The 23,878-nt window shown below is 32.9% G+C and overlaps 1 protein-coding gene across 2 annotated transcripts in view; it reads right to left on the bottom strand.

Moving 5' to 3' along the window:
• Positions 1–23,878, bottom strand: part of LOC114329424 (uncharacterized) — a 132,070-nt gene that overhangs the window by 99,257 nt on the left and 8,935 nt on the right. Inside the window, exon 1 of one of the 2 annotated variants that reach the window (XM_050658823.1) lies at positions 8,237–8,317. The exons of the other annotated variant lie outside the window; for it this stretch is intronic. The gene's annotated coding sequence lies outside the window, so the exon portion shown is untranslated. Of the gene's footprint in view, positions 1–8,236; positions 8,318–23,878 lie in introns of those variants that run through there. 2 annotated transcript variants of the gene reach the window in all.

The raw sequence follows: 23,878 nt of genomic DNA, 5'->3' as shown, positions 1-23,878 counted from the left end.
GTTATTATATGTATGAATGCTGCAGGAGTTTTCGTACCACCATTATTAATCTTCCCTAGAAAAATATGAAAACGGAGTTGATGCTAGGAGCTCCCACTGGAGCAGTCGCAGAATGCCATGTGTCAGGTTGGGTACAGGCCGATATTTTCACTAGATGGCTACAACACTTCATAAAATTCACTAAACCTTCAGCTGCAGACCCTGTTCTTCTCGTCCTTGATGGCCACTATTCTCATACGAGAAACGTTGTTCTAATATATTTGGCCAAACAGAATCATGTGACGATTATTTGCCTCCCACCACATTCTACACATAAAATGCAACCGTTGGATGTTGCTTTTATGGCACCGCTGAAAACTTACTATGCACAAGAAATAGAAAACTGGCTTAGAGAAAATCAGTTGGGTGTTGTGTCGCCTTATGCCATTGCCAGTATTTTTTGTAAAGCGTATAACAAAGCTGCGACGATGGAAATATCTTGCAATGGTTTCCGAAAAACTACACTGGTCCCTATTTGTCGCCATATTTTTAGGGACTTTGAATTTGGAATTCAAGAGCACTTGGAAACACAAAACGACAGGGACGAACAAATAATAGAACCAAACCATGAACAACCAAATCACCCAATGCGAGAACATAGAACTAGTCCACCACTACCTCATCAACAACTTGTGTCTCCGAAAGACATCTATCCGTTCCCTACATACAAGAGAGACACCACTAAAAAGCGACATGACAGATCAGGAAAGGCTTCAGTAATTACTTTAACACCCTACAAAGAAGAATTAGAGCAAAGTTTTCAGAAGAAAAAAGCAAAAAACTAGTACCCCAGCTAAACTTGGATTGTGTATTAGCTCCAGAAAAAAACAATTCAATAAAAAGTGTTAGATCAGAAAAAACAGCAACGTCCGAAGAAGAAATAGCAGTACACGAAGACGTAGGTCAACCTTCTACATCAAAAGGCAAAACATCAAGAAGGAAACGGAAAGTTTCTTCGAGTTCAAGTTCAGATAGCAGCGAAGACTTTCCATTAGCTGATTCATCGTCCGATGAAAGTGGAGAAAACGACGCGGAATGTCTATTTTGCGCCGGAAAATTTTCCGACGATAAATATGGAGAACGATGGGCAAAGTGTTACCAATGTGGCAGGTGGGCACATGAAGACTGTGGAGAAATAAAGTCCAGCACATTTATTATTTATTTGCCTTTTCTGCGAAGGAAAGGGCTTTTTTGAATAGTATCTCAAATTGGGGTATCTGTCTCAAATTTGGATACCTGGCTATACCAAATTAGGCGACCTTTTATTTTTAATATTAAATATCACAAAAAAATTAAATGTATTTTTTTGCAAAAATATATGTCTTATACGCTTTATTTATTTTTTGTTGTGTTGTAGAAACATTAAATTTAAGTTTTCGAAATAAATGTTTTAAAATTTTTTAAATATTCTGTTTTATATTTGTTTTTCAAAAAAAGTGTCTCAAATTTGGTGTCTTTCCTCTATACAAAACCCTGATAAAACCGGTCCTTAGTCCTTATATATGGATCAGAGACATGGACACTGTCGAAAAGCGATGAGAACCTATTAGGTACGTTTGAGCGAAAATCCTTAAGACACATATATAAGGGGGTGAAAGAAAATGACGTATGGCGCAGAAAATATAATTTTGAACTATACGCAGCATACAACGAATCCGACGTCATAACATCCATAAAGATCGGACGTCTGCGCTGGATGGTCCATGTCGAACAGATGTTGGAGACCGAAACACCAAAACATATAATGAGGCAAGCACCAGTAGGGAGAAGGTCGAAGGGAAGACCCAAACTTAGATACATGGAACAAGTGGAACAAGATCTCAAGAAACACTTGAGATTACCCACTGGAAGAACAAAGCAAGGAACAGAACACAATGGAGGAAATCCTAGAACGAGCCAGGACCCAAAAAGGGTTGTCGAGCTACTGATGATGATGATGATGATGATTCTTAAGGGGATGGGTACGAACTTTCGGCTTCAATGCTATTTAAATGGGATTCATTTTTTTCGAATCCTGAGAAAACTAATAAGTATGTTTGAAAAATTTAAACGCAGAATGAAAAAATAACGTTATTACCGATGGCCGAAAGTCTCTGAAAACTTCTATAATGTTTATTTTAATAAGTTACAGGGGTGAAAAAATAAGAGATTTAGTGTGATTTTTAATTTCAAATATCTCATTCAAAAGAAACTGTTTATTCATTATAAGGGACTTTAGGCCCTCGGTAATAAAGTAATCTTTCATTCTGTTTTTAAATTTTTCAAAAATACACTCTGGGCCAAAATTAACGGGCCACTTTAAAAATGGGTAATTTTTGATGTCTTATATCTCCTAAACCTGTTGTCCGATTTAAGTGATTTTTTTAATATGTTATAACCTAATTCATTGACAATATCGCTATAATAATATTGTTGCTAAACAGGTAAATTTTCATTGTATACCGGGTGTACAAATCAAACTGGGTTTTTCTCTAAAAGTTTGCATCACCCTGTGGAATATTCTAGCATTTTTAGGATACTGAAATTAAAACCTAGATATAGGCTCATGCTTTCTCAATATTTTGATTTTTTATTGATTCGCTTATGTTGGATAATAAAAAAGTTAGGTGCTTTAACAACTAAACATGTTTTTTATCAATACAGGGTGTTTTTAAAAAATTTTGGCAAAGTTTAAGGTGTAATTCTGCATGAAAAAAATAATGACAATTTGCTTTATAAACTTATGTCCGCAAATGCTTCGTTTCCGAGATAGGGTGTGTTGAAATTTTTCTGACAAACCGACGATTTATTTATTGCTTTAAAACCGGTTGAGATATGAAAATGCAATTTGGTGGGTTTTATGACGTAGTTATTGTATATTTTTTGACATACAATTAAGAATTTAATATTCACCATTGGCGCGCATACGGGTAATATGAGCCATCATGTTACCCGTATGCGCGCCAATGGTTAATATGAAATACTTAATTGTATGCCAAAAAATGTGCAATAACTACATCTTAAAACTTATCAAATTTCATTTGCATATCTCAACCGGTTTTAAAGCAATAAATAAATCGTCAGTTTGTCAGAAAAATTTCAACACCCCCTATCTCGGAAACGAAGGATTTGCGGACATAAGTTTATAAAGCAAACTTTTTAAGTCATTATTTTTTAATGCAGAATTACACCTTAAACTTTGCCAAATTTTTTAAAAACACCCTGTATCTGTATTGATAAAAAACATGTCTAGTTGTTAAAGTACCTAACTTTTTTATTATCCAACATAAGCGAATCAATCAAAAACAAAATGTTGAGAAAGCACGAGGCTATAGTTAAGTTTTAATTGCAGTATTCTACAATTGCTAGAATATTCCACAGGGTGATGCAAACATTAAGAAAATAACACAGTTTGATTTGTACACCCGATATACAATGAAAATTTAACTGTTTAGCAAAAATATTATTATAACAATATTGTCAAGGAATAAGGCTATAAAATATTAAAAAAATCACTAAAATCGGTTAAGAGATTTAGGAGATATAAGACATCAAAAATGACCCATTTTTAATGTGGCCGGTTAATTTTGGCTCAGAGTGTACTTATTAGTTTTCTCAGGATTCGAAAAAAATAATTACATTTAAAATACACTGAAAATTTTGACAGGCGTAAAAATGTTAAAGTTGATTGCATGTAATCGAATAAACTATCTTCCAATAAAGTCGTCCCAGGAACGCAAATCATAAATATTAACAATATCATTTTAAGTAATCTACTTTACCTGAACTTTTCTTGTACATAGATATGAAAGTGAGATTACACCACTTATCTGACCATTTTTCTGTGTTCCAGTTTTCATTGCTTAGTTTGAACATTGCATGCAATCAGTACTTATTAATTTCTGAAATGTCTTCTTTATTGTGCAATACAATATTTACATAAGATTGGAAATAAATGAGAAAGAAATAAATTTTTGGTATTGATCTGGCCATCAACAAAAGGACGAGGTCGATACATACCTGCATATTAACATATTCAGAGATAATGACAATATATTTGTCAATATATCTACTTCCATTCAGATTAAAAATAATAATAGTTTTTATCGGCAAAAGGAACCTCAAGGTCTTTCCTAATAATCTATTAGGTACCTCTATTAAAAATTGGAATTATGATATCAATACATTAGTATAATGTCTGAGACTTTGAACTAATAGGAGCAAGAAAATTGTGCACATTAAATCTGCTAGGTTGCACTGGCGAAGCGTCCATGTAACCACTGTTACCATTGGTAACAGTAAAAAATCTTGCAAATAAATATTTTATGACGATGAATAATTCCATTTACCAATATTTTTACCAATAGAAATATATTATTATATTATGTGTTAATAGTACCTAATTCAGTAAATAGCCAACTACTCGTAGACACGCGAAAATATTGGCAGTTTATGTGACTCAGTTGCACTTTATTATGCTCTGTTTCCAGTCTCATTTGTGGTTACAATGGTTAATATACTCGCTGTCGCTCGGGACCGGCTAGTGTCTGAAAATTTTGAAGGAGCGACGCACAGTGGTGAATTTTGCCGAAAACCTGGCCAAAATGCAAAAATTTAAATTTATATATTTCGAGAAATTTTATATGAATCTTGCTCTGTAGGTTTCGGAGGATCATAAACGGCCGTTGAGGGTAGAATAATACAAGCATATCACATATTTATATTAGTGTAAAGTTGGGATTGAACGAAAGCGGATCGAATAAAATTAAAGTGTGTTATACAATTGAGGCATTGTTAGGTTTTCGTTTAAAACTATAGACGTGTATCATTTTGTTATTTTATAGTGGATTCTATTTCTTGAGGTAAGTGGAGTATTTCAATATACTTTTTAGATTCTTTTTCCTAACATAAACTTTATTGACAACATATTTACAAAATGATGGTAAGAATCTTCAATCGTTTTCTGTTTACAAAGTTTTAAAATGGGAAAAGTAAAAAAGTCAGCTTTGGTCAGCAAAGATTTTTTGCTTAATAAATAATTCAATATGTATATAAATATTCCTCAAGAAATCATCTGCAACAAGTTACAAACTTAGCGGAATTCCTCATTTTAAAAAACTGTAACATGCTGGAGAATTTCTACATTAAGGGCCGGTTGTTCGAACGCTAATCAACAATGATCATTATCAAATATTTAATTACTGTCACCAACTGTCAATGTCAACTTTGATTAGGTTGCTGAAATCATAATTATTGATTACAATTATGAAATTACTTAATCAATTATAATTGTTATGTTAATTGATTAACTAATCTCATAATTATAATCAATTATGTTTTCAGCAACCCAATAAAAGTTGACATTGACAGTTGGTGACAGTAATTATAATTACTGTCGTAGATGTCGTAGTACTGATGTAGAATTATAATTAAATATTTGATAGTGATCATTGTTGATTAGGGTTCGAACAACCTGCCCTAAGAGACTTTAATGTTATGGTCAGTTAATAAAGTAAGAACAAAATATGAAGCAGCTGATCCAGTAAATTTACAGTTTTTTTTTACACAAGCACCGCAGTTATTTGTTATTTTTTTTTTTGCTTTCTTCTTCTTTTTTTTAATCTTTAAGTCATTTTACCTTTATGTATAGGTCTATCTTTTTGCTTTCTTATTTTTATATTATTTAATAATTTTGGTCGTGTGAGTCCAAAAATTTTGCCTTTTTTAAAAATAAAATGTATAAACGATACTTTATATTAAGAAGCCAAAAATAGGTAGGTCAACTCTTAATACATCTTAATTGTTTTGTAAATGGATTCGATTAATTATAATTATTACCTACCAATGTGTGGCTTCTTAACACAAAGATTCGTTTATGCATTTCATTTTTAAAAAATTAAAATTTTTGGCTCACACGACCAAAATTATTAAGTTTTTTTTTAATGACACATTTTAAACTAAAAATCACACTAAATTTTCTTAGTTTTTCACCCTTGTAACTTATTAAAATAAACATAGAAATTTTCAGGGACTTTCGGCCCTCGGTCCTAACGTAATATTTCATTCTGCGTTTAAATTTTTGAAAAATACCTATTAGTTTTCTTAGGATTCGAAAAAAATGAATCACGTTTATATTCTTGTTATTGGTTTTTTTTTTGTATAATAAACGTTACTTACAAAGAATTACTTTTAATATTATTTTGTACAAACTTCTAATTAATAATATTTTCTTGTTCGACTCAAAAAATACTATAAATTTTACCAGAATTTGTACTTTAAAATCGTAGTTTCGAAGGCGGTAGTCCGAAAGTCAGACTACCGACGTCATCAATTGCGACGTTGCCTTTTTCTCTTCATGGCTTATAAAGTAAAGGTGGCTATGGTTTCACTCAAAACAAATGTCATATCCATCAATAATTATTCGGTTGAAAAATTAAAATTTTTAAAATATAAAAAATTGTTACAAAAATTTTAACTACAAAACTATTACCAGTCTTTGTGACACCAGTTAATACTATTTATATTAATAAATAATTTGGCTAATACATTTAACATTCATTTGTTTCAAAGCATAGGTACTTTATGTTCTCACGATGTAAGTAAATTTAAAAGGTAAATTAAAAGTTTAACAGATATTACTTGTAAATACAATATAACTAACAATTAATTTGGTACAGGAAAGTTGCTGTGGTAGAAAAATTACTAGGGTAGATATCAAATTTGGTTGTTTATTTAATTTAGTAACTAATTTATGCATTCATTAGTATGGTATAGCTATTTGTATAACAAGGGAGGAAAGTGCAACTTTTCCTCCCGAGAATGAAGTTTACTGCCCGACGCGTAGCGGAGGGCAGTAATCATTCAAGGGAGGAAAAGGCACTTTACTCCCATGTTATACATATGGTTTTTCCACCTTCCTCAAATAACAAGTAATTTTTTCATTTTTACTTTATTTATTTATGTAACTAACCAACAAAATTTATTAGAACTAAAAGTAACAAGTAGGTACAATATAACTGTCAACTGTCAAATATAAGTCAAATTATTAATGTAAACATTGTTAAATCAGAATAACAATTTACTGTTTTTTAACATTCTGCAAAATAGAGAGTGTTTTTAAATAAACGTTAAAATGTATAGATACTTACGTAATAGAAAATATATATTGTACAGGGCGTCAATAAGTTATATTTCATGAATGAAATACCATGACGTCACTTTTACTTTTCCTCCCTAGGGAGGAAAAATATTTTCCTCCCTAGGGAGGAAAAGTACAACTTTGCTCCCTACAATCAGGTCCGGAAAAGTATACTTTCGGTAGAGGTAGGTGGAAAAAATATTTTTTGTAAAATAATTTTAAGTTATTAAATTCAATTGAATTGTACTAGTATATGATTTATTTTAATCTTTAATTACGTTTTTATTTTCATATTTGACATTTTGATGTATGTTTCTAAACCAGATTATAATTATTTTTTTTTGCAAAATATTTTTTAATAAAAAATTCGCAAAAACGTAATATCTATAGTTTTTTTAAATATATACAAAACGAAACATGCTAGGTACCTACATACAACCTTATACCAAAAGAAAGGTTGTAATATTTACTACAAAAGGCAGTACTAATATACAGGGTGTCCCATTTAAAAAAAATGAGAAAATTTTATATTTGCAAATAGTGATCACACTGTATATTTTATGGCTATATGTCAAATATGTTAATTTTATTAAAAATATCAGTATACTAAAAAAACTTTGACATGTCATTTAAATTTTTATTACCTTGAATGCCTACTCCACAGCCCTTTGAATATTACCATTTTTCTCAATAAAAGTGTAAATATTTTGAAAACTGTTAACTTTAGGCCTATAATACCTTATATAAATTCTTAATATTTTTAAAAAATATATTCAAAAATGATTTAATATATTATAGGGTGTTCCATTTAAAAAAACACAACTTTGGTTCGTACCGTCGTTCTGACTCACCCTGTATAATCGAAAATAATTTTAAATTATAGAAGGCTTCGATATACATTAATTTTGTTAAAAACATTTTTTTGTATATCCCATAATTTAGCCGTAATCAAAGAAAACCAGAGGTTTGGCGCACCCTGTATAATGTTGAAACAGCAAATCGATAATGATAATATAAAACAAATATTGATCTCAAAGGATACAAAACCAAAGTGTAAATATTACTATTAAATACAGTTACCTCATCTATGAATTACCAATATTAGGTACATTTCACTTCACTGCAATTTTCTAAACACTGAGAGTCTTTGTTTCGAAAGATGCCAGTTGTCATATTTGGTATAAACACTATTTGTTTATAAATATATCACTTATTTTAATAACACGTAAATGTTATAATTTTTGAAATAAATAAAACTCAAGGTTATCATAGTTTCTATGAAAACCACTCATGATTTTAATCTATCTATATCATATATCTTTTTTTAATATAAAACTAAATAATAATTAAGTTAGGGATATAGCTAAAAATTGAACAAATAATATAAAATAGTACCCCACTGTATAAAACATGTCACTTATTTAAATCAAAAATGAGCAAGTTTTTTTTATTCAAAGAAATAAATAATTATTACTGCGCAAAGGGAGCCTTTTTGAAGTTATACTTCTTTACGATCGAGAGTGAAATTTTATAATTCTGGGCGCATGCGCACACAGACTGTATGTAGTTCGTTGATAATCTTTCAAGTTATGCATGTATCAGCGCAAATAAATCATTAAAAGAATATATTAGTGTTTTTAGTAAATGTATTATTTATTATAATTTTTGTGTCTTTGGATTTGTCCTCCTCGGGAGTAAGATAATAAAATCTCTATTAGAACATTTTTATACTTCACTTGATCTATTTGTCACCGTGATGTGTAATTATATCCGAGACGTCACGTAGACGGGGCTTGATAGCTTGGTTGGTAGAGCATTGGACCAGAGATCGAGAGGTTCTGGGTTCAAATCCCGGACGATTCATATTCTTTTTTTTTTAATTTTTGGTATTGTTTTAATAAATTTTTTTTGAAAGTGGTAGGTAAGAAAGTTAGTTTAATATTTGAATAAAATACAAATAAACTGTTAAGTATATTTATTTCGTTGAAATTATATAATAGAAGTATAACTTTTTACGTGCGTACAAAGTACACACACATTCTTTTTTTTTACTGCAGGAACGCTCTCACAGCGCCTTCAAGATGCCACTGGTGACTGATACCCTTGTTTCCACTCGAACTATTCGAAGACGTTTAAAAACACTTGGTTTGGTATCTAAACGTCCCTTGAGACGTGTACCATTGACCAAGGATACCAAGATATTAAAGACCGTGCCAGATGTTTCGTTCATTTGGTGGTAGCGGTGTTATGGTATGGACTGGAATCTGTTTCGGTGAAAGAACTGGTCTGTCAGGATACTATGAATGGTGAAATGTAGATCTCGACCACTTACATCTGCAGTTATCGAAGAAAGTAGAGAGTTGCATGGAATTCCTCATTCGAGAGCATTTCCCCGGTACTCTCCAGACCACAATTCTACTGAACATGCTTGGGACAGGCTACAAAGAAGGCTTACAGATCACGTTGCTCTCCGTAGATCCTTCAGTAACTTCAAGAACTGTTACCACGGTTATGGGGACAAATTCCCCAAGAATCTCTTAATAATTTAAGTAATAATTAGTAGTATGCCACGTAGAAGTCAAGCAATAATAATTGATGCCAATGGTGGGCATGGCCCAATACCATAACAAATGTAGCACTATGGAGGAAACCCAAAAAGAACCCATCAGAACAACAATAAAGAGAAAACGATGGAACTGGCTGGGATGCACCCTGAGGAAAGAAAATGCAGACATAACAAAACAAGCACTCAAATGGAGTGCAGTAGGACGAAGAAGCAGAGGACGCCCGACCAAAACATGGAGGAGTACCATTGAAGAAGACTACAAAAGTATGAAGAAAACCTGGGGAGAAATAGCAACCATGGCCAGAAATAGAGGGGAATGGAGAAGCTTCGTGGATGCCCTATGCTCCTTCACGGAATAACAGGATTGGATATACATATAATGGTGGGCCAGGGGCCAGGATGAGGGTTGATTCTTTGATTTTCCTGTTGTGCTCATTTATCCTGACATTTAATGGTAGTAGGATAATGAGCTTGAATCATACATTAAAAACAGAGGGTGGATGTCGACATTAGGAGGCATAGCTTAGGGCATAGGGGACTGTGGAAACCAAAAAACCAAAAATATCGGTTCAAAAAGGTTTGGGAAGCCATGATACTAGAGAGACTAGAAGAATTAAAGAACTTGCCAGGGACATAGACTTTATGTTAATCAAATTGATTTTAAAATTTTTGTATTATCAACGCATAAACGTGATATTTTAATATTATTACTTGCAAAATATTTTAGCAGTAATGACATATCTTGTAACGGTATGCTTATGAATCATTTTGATCAATTTGATGATTAATTTTTGTTTTTTACACAAAGAAATTCGCGTAGATGTAACATACAACTATCACAATCGATCAAAACGTAGTAGGTATGTAGGTCAATCCTCAAAAAAATAAACAATCACATAGTTTCTTTATGAATACAAATAACGGTGAGTAAATAGTATAGTCTAACATGAATTTTTTTTATAAACTCAAAAGTAGAAAGTCAAGGATATCAAGTTTAAATGGTCATCCAATATTTTCCAATGTGCACAAAACAACTCTACAGAACTTCTTATAAAATATTCTTCTTTTTGTTTCCTTCTTTGTACAGCCAGTGGCGTGCTGGAACTTTTCAAGCGGCCCGGTGATTTTATAGAAAAGCGGCCTCCCATCCTCATTTTACCTTCTATTATCAGGATGTTGTATTCGGTATTTAAAAAAAAACAAAAATATAAATTATTTTTGAATCAAACATAAAACTTTGAATTCAATGATTTTTTTCTTAATTTGCTATATTTTTTCATTTAAATAAATCTTACAAATAATAATTGAGATGTATGACAATATTGTATGCAGTAAGGCAGAAACCATAATTTCCTAAATCAATATAATATGAATTTGATGTAATATAATTAAGGTACAAGTAAAATAAAATTGAGAATTTTTCAATTGTGTATTAAGTTGCATTTTAGTAAATCAATTATACAAGAGAGTACAAATACAAGTACAGTGCAAATACTTTAATTTAACAATAGATATTTAAAATGTTAATACAACGCAATAATCTAAATATTATTTTGCAATTATTTTATAAAATAATTACTTAACTCTCGATCAATAATTTGCGCATTAAAATAGATTTTTGAGCAAATCCGTCGATTATTTCATCATTTTTAAGCTCCTACAAAGCTTCTTTTTCTATAGCCATTAGCACAAAAGTGATCTTGTGTTAAAGTACTTCTTAACCGATTTTTTATGTATTTCAATGTTGAAAAGCTTTTTTCGCAAGATACTTGTGTCACTGAAAGAGTTAATAAATGCTTTATATTATACTATTTAATATAATACTTTATATTATACTATATTATTTGGATAAGCACGCACTGATATAAGTTGTACAGTGGAACCCCGATAAGTCGGCCTCCGATAACCCAGAAGTCCGGTTAACCCGGACCGATTTTCATCAGACAAAACAAACATTTTTTCAGCTTGACTGAGTTTTTACCAAGAAATTAACAATACTGTATACAACTGTACGTAATTTAGATGTACTATGCATATGTGTATCAGGTTTTTGCAATTATAATGGAGTTTATCTGTAAGTATACTGTATTTTATTAATTTTTACCATATTCTCCGGCTAACCCGGATTTTCGATAACACGGGTCGGCCGCGGTCCCGATTAATCAGACTTATCGAGGTGTCACTGTACTTATGCAAAACAGCGTAACAGCAAACTATACAATCTTTACACTTTTTAGTACCACACGGAGGTGAGGTTTTCACGATATCAACATTGTCATTTGTTACTTCATGTTCATTATCACTTGGATTAATAATATCATCCTTCATATTTTCTGTAAGCTGAACATATTCATTATTAACTCCATCTTGTATAATCTCAGTATTTTGCAAAATCCTATTTTAATACAATCCATTTATCAGCAAAATCCATGAGTTCTTCTCTAATTGCAGTCGCAGATATGGTAGGATAAAACTTTCTTAATTGTTCAGTAAATGATTTAAATTTAAATGCCATCAAAGGTATACCATTTTTTTATTGTATCAAAATTTCTAGGATGTAGAGTGCTTATATCATCATAAAACGATTTGATTTGTCTTGATCAAATCGTTTTTAGATACTTTCAATAATGCGGTCAAAAATGAGCAAGATGTTTTTCCATTTTTCAATTCTGCAGAGTACATACATGTTTGAAGGAAATTGGAAAACCATAAATATACTTGTATGTATAAAAATAAATAATATTGTCTGTAGCAATCTATTTATGTAGGATATAAACTATAGCGTCTTACTCATTTACTTAAACTGTATTTCACAATCAAAAAAATTTGTTTTTTTTTTGTTTTATTAATATTATTAGCAAAATTAACATCCGATTAGAAATTAAAAAAATATTTTTTTGTTACATCTCAATATTTTTGTGAAAACCTATTTGACCGGCCTCAAGAGGCCGCGGCCTCTCGGTGATTGCACCGATTCATTTATATGGCCAGCACGCCACTGTGTACAGCTATAAATTCCCCACATATGTAGTGTGACCAACTAGCCCGAAAAATCCGGGACATGGCCCGAATTACGAAGTCGTGTCCCGGCGTCCCGGACCAGGCTTCCGGGTCATCCGAATTTTCAATGTTTTGGTAAAATTCTATTTTGAATTTTTGAATATTCTTCTAAGAATTCATATCAAACTAAATTGGTAAAAGACGGATTGAGATTGGATTAGAAACAAAACCAAAGTAAAAGACGCAGGAGAACATGCTGCCAAATTAAAATAGAGCTTCGCAGGACACAATGCCCAATAAAGGATAAAAGGATAAAATATGGAATCATGAAATACAACAATGGAAACCGTGGTTAGGAAGAAGAAGCAAAGGATGGCCACAAATGAGATGGGCTGATGACATAAAGAACTTTGGAGGACACAACTGGGAACACGTGGCGCAAAATAGATAACACTAGATTGAATTGGGGGAGGCCTATGTCCAAACTTGGATTTCTGAAGGCTGAAGAAGAAAAAGAAACCCGTGTTGAGCTGCCCCCCCCCCACTTGCAAAAATCAAAAAACAAATAGCCCTGATTTATGAGCTATTTATGAGCTCTCATATTCCGCAAACTAAAATTTTTGAGCTCGTTCCACTGAGCAGGAATTTGATACTTTAGTGGGGGGCTGAGTCAGCCCCCCCCCCCACTACTTAAAAATAGGAATATTGAATCGGTTTTTGCGGCAGAATTACGAGCTATTTATGAGCTCTTGAAATTATATAGTTTCGATTTTTGAGCTCATCCCCTTCACCCCCAAACAACCCTTTAATTTATTTAATTTAAGAGAAAAATGCTGAGAAAACTTAAAATATATCGTATTGCGGATATAATTCCTATAGCTTATATACTCTAAGAATAAACTATTAAATCACGTGCATTTCGATTATTGAGCTACAACCCCTTCGCAAGAAAACCACCCTATCTTCCCGGCTTAAGAGAAAGTTGTAGTTAAAATGCATTAAACTAATTATTTGGCGACTACATATCATTGAATAATTTATAAGCTTCCGAATTACGCGCATTTAGATCAGTAAATTGCAATTTATTTTTTATAGTGCAGTCACTGAAGGTAAAAATCAACGATTGCCTTCAATTTCGGTGAACCTTCATCGATTTTCACGAAAATTGATCAGTGGTTAGAGGATACGTCAAGAAACAAAGGTGACATGGTACCACCTTGCGCCTTTACCCTGAGGGTGGATACCGCCCCTTCTCGGGGGTGAAAATTATTTTATTAAAAATAACTGCACAAATCAATAAAAGAACAAATTAAAAGCAAAATTTATTATATAAAGTTAATAAAATAAGTCAATACTTTTTAAATTATTAAAGATCAAAGATTTTAATTATTCGTGAAAAAAATGCATGTTATGAAGCGGTTTTTCGTAAATCACTGAAAAACTGTAAGTTTTTACAAAAAAGTTAATAGTAGTTTAATTCGTATCATAGGCGTAACCAGGATGATCCTAAGGGGGGGTTACAACTACCTGAAAGGGGGGGTTAAAACTACTGGAAGGTCTTTGAGAGCTATGGTGTTAAGCGTATAGAGCTCAAATCACATCCCAATGGGGGGTTACAACCCCCCAAAACCGCGCCTGGTTACGCCTATGATTCGTATAGCTTATATTCTAAGAATAAACTCTTAAATCACGCGCCTTTCGATTATAGAGCTACAACCCCTTCGTAAGAAAACCATCCCATATTCCCGGCTTAAGAGAGTTGTACTTAAAATAATTTAAATTAATTATTTGGCGACTACATATCGTTTAATAATTTATGAGCTTGCAAAATATACGCATCTCAATTATTGAATTGCCATTTTCTTTCTATAGTGCAGTCACTGAAGGTAAAAATCAACTATGACCTTCGATTTCGGTAAATCTCCATTCATTTTCACGAATTAACAATAACAACTTGGGGTTTTAACCTGGGGTATATGTCACCCCTTCTCGGGGGTAAAAATTACTTTATTAAAAATAACCCCACAAATCGAGAGAGGGACAAATTGTAAGCAAAATTTGTTATATAATGTGATTAAAATAAATCAATACTTTTTGAGTTATTAAAGATCAAATATTTTAATTTTTGTGAAAGAAAATGCATGCTTTAAAGCGAGAGAGAGAGAGAGAGAGAGAGAGAGAGACATACTTTATTGATACAATGTACCAAAAGGCCATCGACCGAAGTCTTTCAGCCAGGCCTTTAAAGCGTTCATAAATAACTCAAAAACTGTAAGTTTTTACAAAAAAGTGTTCGTCACTAAAATTCAAGCTAATAAAAAATATAATAAATTGCTTACTTGAAAAACCCTTTAATGTTAATTTAAAGTAAGTTATTGGTAATTAAATGTATATTGTTTCTGCGACTATTCAAATCTAAGGATTCAAGCTTAAATAACGGGAAAGAGATGCATTTTTATAACAATTAGGTACTAAATACTTGTCAAAGTACTTAGAAATACCTATCAAAAATGAGCTCCAGAAAAAGTTGATAGCATCAAAATCCGCTCACCAATTTTCGTGAAAATGAATGGAGATTTACCGAAATCGAAGGTCATAGTTGATTTTTACCTTCTGCACTATAGAAAGAAAATGGCAATTCAATTATTGAGATGCGTATATTTTGCGAGCTCATAAATTATTAAACGATATCTAGTCGCCAAATAATTTATTTAAATTATTTTAAGTACAACTCTCTTAAGTCGGGAATATGGGATGGTTTTATTGCGAAGGGGTTGTAGCTCTATAATCGAAAGGCGCGTGATTTAAGAGTTTATTCTTAGAATATAAGCTATACGAATTAAACTACTATTAACTTTTTTGTAAAAACTTACAGTTTTTCAGTGATTTACGAAAAACCGCTTCATAACATGCATTTTTTTCACGAATAATTAAAATCTTTGATCTTTAATAACTTAAAAAGTATTGACTTATTTTATTAACTTTATATAATAAATTTTGCTTTTAATTTGTTCTTTTATTGATTTGTGCAGTTATTTTTAATAAAATAATTTTCACCCCCGAGAAGGGGCGGTATCCACCCTCAGGGTAAAGGCGCAAGGTGGTACCATGTCACCTTTGTTTCTTGACGTATCCTCTAACCACTGATCAATTTTTGTGAAAATCGATGAAGGTTCACCGAAATTGAAGGTAATCGTTGATTTTTACCTTCAGTGACTGCACTATACAAAATAAATTGCAATTTACTGATCTAAATGCGCGTAATTTGGAAGCTTATAAATTATTCAATGATATGTAGCCGCCAAATAATTAGTTTAATGCATTTTAAGTACAACTTTCTCTTAAGCCGGGAAGATAGAGTGGTTTTCTTGCGAAGGGGTTGTAGCTCAATAATCGAAATGCACGTGATTTAATAGTTTATTCTTAGAGTATATAAGCTATAGGAATTATATCCGCAATACGATATATTTTAAGTTTTCTCAGCATTTTTCTCTTAAGTTAAATCAATTAAAGGGTTGTTTGGGGGTGAAGGGGATGAGCTCAAAAATCGAAACTACATAATTTCAAGAGCTCATAAATAGCTCGTAATTCTGCCGCAAAAACCGACTCAATATTCCTATTTTTAAGTAGTGGGGGGGTAGTTTTAAGTAGTAGTACCACTAAAGTATCAAATTCCTGCTCAGTGGAACGAGCTCAAAAATTTTAGTTAGCGGAATATGAGAGCTCATAAATAGCTCATAAATCAGGGCTATTTGTTTTTTGATTTTTGCAAGTGGGGGGGGCAGCTCAACACGGGTGAAAAAGAATATTAATACCACATCCAAAACGCTGCATATCGTAGTATTTGGTATTATAGTTCTACAAAAACTCAAACTGTGAACTTTTTTTCGGTTTCTGTATTTTAATTAGCGTCATTATCATTACAACCAATTATTGTGGATTAACCCCATTAAAAATATCATTGTCAACATAAAAATGTTTAATAAATAAAATGATGATATTATGAAAGTTCTATATTAAAAAAAATGATTTGCCCGATTTTCATTGAAAAGTCCCGGATTTCAGGTATTTTTTTCGGCCGTGTCCCGAATTTGACTAAATAGGAGTTGGTCACATATATGTGTAACAATTTCCTAACCAAGTTATTGTTTGTTTACTTCTCTTTTGGGATATATGAGTTTACCTGCAATTATTTCATTTTTCTTTGGCTCGTCCGTCGCCAAATAAGTATTGTCTTGTATTCTGTCGTCAGTTGCTAGTTTTTTGAGACCATTCCAGAATCCTCCAGCTAATTCGTGTTCTTATTCCATTTTTTCTACCAGCCATCTATTATCAGTTTGCTGCGTTTAATTTGGACACGTTTTCCTTTTTTTATTTCATCATTTGTTATTTTTAGTATTTCTTTCTGTATTTGTAGTCCCTCTTTCGTTAGATAAATGTTTATATTAAATTCTTTCTCCTTTCGTTTATTTAAGTTTTCTTTTGTTTTCCATGACTTATTGTTTCCTCTGTGTTTGGCAATTTGAGTATAGTTATTTATCTACGGCCGTGCTAAAAGAGCCAGTTTCACGCACGCATTTCGTTTCCGAAAGTTGTACTTTCCCGCACGGCATGCGGAAAAGTAAAATACCTTGTAATATGGCATTATAATATATTATAATGCATGCAATAAACTAATATTTAGATATTATTTACCAATTTATTTCAAATTTATCTTATTTTATTCATGTTTTAGTGAAATTAGCCCGATTATTTCATTCATAGGAGATTCTGACTAATAGAAAGCTACAGAAATAAAAATTAAACTGATCATTTTTTAATGATTTTAACTTCCAATCGTATAGTAAGATATTTTATCATGTGTTTAATTCTGTCCAATCAGATTAAAATTATACTGAGAATTATTATCTACTGTAGAAAATTACCGATAGAATTTTTTTAAGTAGATTGTTTCTGTTTAATGGCAACCAGTTTCCTAGTTTTGACAACTGTCACATTTAAGAAAATATCCATAATATACGTATTAAAAAATAATGCTTCATTTTTAGTCAAATTTGTTGTCATTGGGCAATAGCCACTCGAGCCCTGCGGGCTCTCGTGTCTATTGTCAGACAACAAATTTTCGAAAAACTGTTGCATTATTTTCAATTTATTCTCACTCTCTTGTGATATTATACCCGATAATTTTTGATTATTTCATTCATAGGAGATTCTGACCAATAGAAAGCTACAGAAATAAAAATTAAACTGATAATTTTTGATAATGTCCCGTCGTCAAGCATATTAGGTACGTCAGATGCCCTTGGTTGCTACGAAAAAATACATTCAGTGACATTAATGACAATTACTGTTTTAAAAATTATAAAAGTGATGACTTTCAACCGTCAAATATTTATAACAACTGAAAGTGTCTTCCCCGCACTCGACTGCTTGCGCGAACTCCGCTATCGCGTCGTTCGGGTCAACGGCAGTCTCGTGCGTGAAAGTATCACTTTCCGCACTAGTTAGGAAAATAACTATTTTCTAACAAGTGCGGGAAGTCATACTTTTCCTCACGCGATTGCAGTTTGCCGAACGACGCGAAGCGGAGTTCGGCAAGCAGTCGAGTGCGGAAAAGAGACTTTCCGCAAGAGTTAGGAACAATATTTTTTTTACGAACGTTTAAAAAATGACCAAATCTTAATCAATTAATTGAATTAATATGAAAATACATACACAAATTAATTCTTTGACAAGGTTGTTAAAACCAAACTTTCAATATAATTGGTTAGCATGACGACGATCTTGGTGTTTCCATGACGACGATTCAAACCCACTGTTATTGTCTACTGATTTGACTTTCGAATATTACCTATGTCAAAATGGGTGAAGTCGAGTTCGCTCCGCTTCGTTCAGGTATATTTTAGAAGGGTACGAATTGGCTCCCGCATGAATGCGGGTAGGCCCTCATATAATCGCGGAAACATTAGACATTGTTGCCAAATCGTGTAATATTTATACTGCTTAGGAAATTTACATAGTGATATAGACTTTTTATAGGAAAATTATACTTTTAGACAAATACTTTTAGAGTTTGTTTTAGTTCAACATTGGCATATGTGGCAATTTTAACACAAATTATCGGTGTCGGTCGGTATGCGCTCGACCGTTTTGCGCTCTTACCTGAAATCGGCCGGTTTGCGCTCTACACTCTAATACCCGAAAGTTAAGTTAGGACCGAAGGGTTGGGTCTTCCTCCTTTCCCATAGATATTTCTAGGAAGGTTTGCGCTCTACAGTCTAATACCCGAAAGTTAAGTTAGGACCGAAGGGTTGGGTCTTCCTCCTTTCCCATAGATATTTCTAGGAAGGTTTGCGCTCTACACTCTAATACCCGAAAGTTAAGTTAGGACCGAAGGGTTGGGTCTTCCTCCTTTCCCATAGATATTTCTAGGAAGGTACCTGTTTCTAACAAAAAGAGAAAATTTGAAAGAAGTGACAACGCTGGGTCATATTTTCGACATGTTTAGGTAAAATAAATTTTGTCTATGGGAGCCAATTCGGACTCTACCTTTTTTAGTTCAGGTAAAATTCTTACCATTGGGAGCGAACTCGACCCCGTTCGTCAAAATATCGAATTGTCGCGTTAATTTCATTAAAACATGAACACAATAAGATGCATTTGAAATAAATTAGTAAATAATATCTAAATATTAGTTTATTGCATGTATTATAATTATTTTAAGGCCATATTAAAATATCTAAATTCAGTGCGGAAAAGTAAAACTTTCTAAACTAAAACGCCTGCGGAAAAGTAGACATTTTTGCACGCTCGTAGAAAAAACATGTTTTATTTCCTAATTTCACCCCCCTCTGTGGCTCAGTGGTAAGAGCGCCTACCTTTGGATCGAAAGGTCCGAATGGTCGTGAGTTCGAATCTCACCAGGGCCAGAAATTTTTCGTTTATTATAAATTAATAAATAAAAATAGTTTCTCTCCTTGTGGGATCGGTACTCACCGGAGGGACCGCAGACGTTCGGATACAATTCGGATACACTTACTCAACACACACACTACCACTACACATTACTCCCCTGAGTTAGTGATAAGCTATAGTCTAAAAAATCATTATGAAATTGACTGGCCAGTTGGTTGTGAACACCAGTGCCAATAAAACACAAATCACACACACATTTCCTAATTTCACTATTCTTCTATCTTCATATTTCATAATTAATGTTAAGATGTCTTTTCGTAAAATTCTCTATCATTTCTTTTAGTGGTTATCTTAATCAAATAATATGTAATATATTTCCTATTCAATTCTGTCGTAGTTATGGAATTGTAGAAGAAGGAACACCTGTTATGATGGAGCTATGGAACCACGACGAGGAGGTTGGCCGAGGAATCATAATTGGAAAGGAATTGGTTACTTCTGCTAAAGAAATTCCCGTGAGATTGATTAATGTCAATGACTACCCGGTGACCCGGTGACCATCAATAACGAGACAAAAGTAGAAACTTGTGTACCCGTGACGTCCATAATCCGTCAGACGACATCAGATAATTCCAACGACAAGTTCGACCAAATGGTTGCAGGCCAGTCTTTAAATCAAGTGGAGAAAAAGAAATTAAGGGAATTTCTTCGGCGGTATCGTGACATATTCATACCTAAAGGAGGAAAGACAGGAAGAACTACCGTGGTCAAACATAAAATTGACACTGCTAACGCTAGGCCAATTCGTCAAACAGCTCGACGACTACCACAGGCGAAGAGAGAGGAAGCTGAAAGGATTGTTCAAGAAATGAAGAAAGACGGGATGCCAGTTACTATTCAAGATTAAAGGAACCATTTCCTAACAGTGCCTATCTGGAAAAATAAAGAGGGAAATAACGAATGTAGTGATAAATATAATTTATAATGATGATGATGATGATAACAATCTATTCCAAGGAGAGGGCACATTTATTTAAGTATCTATTAGTATCTAATAAATGTAGTGCTTATTGACGTTTGTCTATTTATGTAGCCATTGGCAAATAATCAATACCTCATTTAATGTGTAATAGTAATACCTCATTTAGAAGGTATAATTCAATAGTATTTTTGGTAAAATTCGATTGGAATATTACTTATGTCCAAGTAATAGATTTCCATCTTGCACGTCTAATACCTTTCTAAGAAAATAATAGCCTGATAAATCTAGTTTTATTTTTATAATCGGTGAATTCCGTGACTATCGGTACATATGTAAATATTTGCAAATGTTTCATTTAAATTGCTAATTTTGTTATAAAAAATGTTATTTACTCATACACCTGCGTTCGGCATATATTATAAGATCATAATTTGCTTGTTAATGTACAGTACACAAAAATAATAACATATTTTTGTAGACAAACTACAAAATGTAATTCAGGTGAGATCGGTACTCACCGGAGGGACCTCAGACGTTCGGATACAATAACCGTCTCTTTGTAAAGACAATGAAGTCGACTTTACTAAGTAACAAGACATTTCTTCAACACACACACTACACATTGCCAGTGCCGGCTCGTCAGAGGAGGCAAGGGAGGCTTAGCCTGCCCATAAATTTTTTACACACGCTACACTGTTTTGTTTATCTTGAATCACGAAAAACAACAAGCACTCTCACTATTATACAACGTGTAAATTCCATATTATCACTAAATATCCATACGCACGAAACATTAGCATTAGAACGCATGATTGCGTCTCAGTTTTTTTATTATTATTGTAGGCAGGACCCTGGGTTATCCCGAGATGCATGAACGGAGCCGAGAAGCCGGCCAGCCTCCGTTGCTAATGCTCCGCGCAGCCCAGCATGCGTTTAAGGAGACCCGGTCTCCTAACAGTGGCATCTACGATGCCATCACACGCTGCCCGGAGATTTACCAACGGAGGCTAACTAGCTTCTCGGCTCCGTTGCCGTTGCGTGCATCTCGGGACAACGAATTTTAGGGTCCTGACTAAAAATAATGAAAAAACTAAAAGTGCGAATTTTGTTATGAAATTTGGTATTTGGGGTTAGAATAATATTTGGAACAACTTGTTCAAATAACTTTTTCCGATATTTGTAACGCAAAGTAAAATATCGGCAATTTATCATGTTTTTGGATTCGCAGTAGGCCGCGTTTAGAATTAAAAAAATTCAGTTGAGTATCTTAAATAAAAAATGTGAACCTTCAACCTGTATGGACTGCAAAACTTCAAATCTTTATTTATTTTGATATACATATCTACTTACAAAGATGAAATTGTTAACAAATAAACGACACAAACTTTGGTATTAAACTTTTACAATTAAACTAATTATTTTTAAAACGATATGATATTATGAATTATGATGATATTATGAAATTTAAATAAAAAATAGTCAAAAAATGGGGCCTTACATTTTTTGGTGCATTTTTTTGCTAGTGCAAATTTGTCTAGATATTTTAGAGTTAGGTATAGCCTCCCCTATTATAAAAATCACGAGCCGCCACTGCACATTACACTAACTGATTGCAAAATCAACTGTACCATGCCAATGGCCATTAGTTGTCGAGGCATTAAGCTAAATAAAAAAATCAGGAGATAAATAGTATGAAGACTGATATTCTCGACATAGGTGAATTTGCTATCTATCCAGTATCTAGAATCTAGAGTATTTGGTCGTAGCAGATACTAACCACAGACATAGCATTGGAATTCCAATCAATGAAAGTTTTCGAGCCTCTGTGAAAAACTTCACAATCACAATCAAAGAGTCATACTTAATTAACTGCTTGAAAAAGTTAACATAAACGTCGCGTCGTACAAGCCTAGGCCCTTACAGCAAACACATCAGAAAAAAAACTAGTGTTTTTATCGTCGATTCACTGGGCAACAAAAAAATATGTTTTGTCTCAAAAGTTTTATTTACTGATTCTTTTAGTACTTTTTACACTTAATCCAAAAATAATAGTAGTTTTTTTATCACGTATGATTTTCTTGCGACAGTCAAATACAAATAAGACATTATACATATATATTTACAGATAAGGGTATGGGTTTACTTACTACATTGAAAGGTGGTTGTGAGAGATTTTATTGGGTACATTGTGTGGGATTTTGGAGAAAAAGTCCAAGTGGAAATTAAGGAAATGGATTTTAAGAGATATGTTGCAGCCCAAATCAATGTAGGCTTTCAGTAGATTGTTGATATATTCCTTATAGTTGTCGTCTTTATAGTTTTCCAAGAAATTTTTAACCACATTTTTGAATCAGATCCATGATCTTCTTTCCAAGTCTTTAAGTCTGTTTTAGAAACTGTTACCTTTTATCAAACCTCGTATTTGTGGATCTAAAAAGATGCCCTCTTTGATTTTCGCATCACTTAGCCTAGGAATATTTTCTTTTTAAGTACAAAAAGTGGCAGGTATACTTTTTTAGGATCAACCAAAGTCGTATTTTCAATATTTTTCTTACCAGGTTAAAGGGGTTTCTGCTTAGGCCATGATTTCTTTTCTTAAAAGCTTTTGCGACCTCAATCATCCCATCCACAAAGAAAGTAGCAAAACTTTGTATACGTATCCTTCAAGCCAAGTAACATAGCAATTACTTTAATGCCCGGTTGCACCAACAGATCTTAAGCTTAAGTCGAGAATATCATAAGAATTAATATAATAATTATAATATATTACAATAAGAATACCATAATATAATAATAGATATAATTGATATTAAGGTAAGAATCTAAAATTATGGTGCAACGTACGTGATACTCAAGGAGGCCCTGTCTATAAGTAGAGCTTAGCTAAGCTGGAGCTTAAGATCTGTTGGTGCAACCAGGCATAAGATCCTCACATAAGTTCCATTTGTACCTATCATATATATTGAGGAGTTTCTAAAATCAGTTTCATATTGTCATATGTCCTTTTATGTTTTCAGGATGGGCCAAAGGGACTGAAGGGAATTAGAATAGCCTTAAGACTAACTTTGGATGAGTCTGAGTCTATAAATAAACGCCACTCTTCTGGTGTATGCTCATGACCTAAACAGCATCTACATATAGCATTACAATACACTATCTCCTTATTGGGAGACAAATCCTCAAAAGCCTTGCCCCTGTTTCTAAAGTAAACACACTTTAGTACTTTTGTGAAGCAACTTTCAACCCTTAAGGCACTACC

Source organism: Diabrotica virgifera, chromosome 8, assembly GCF_917563875.1.
Source record: "Diabrotica virgifera virgifera chromosome 8, PGI_DIABVI_V3a".
Lineage (NCBI taxonomy): Eukaryota > Metazoa > Arthropoda > Insecta > Coleoptera > Chrysomelidae > Diabrotica > Diabrotica virgifera.
This window is presented reverse-complemented; position numbering and strand designations above follow the sequence as displayed.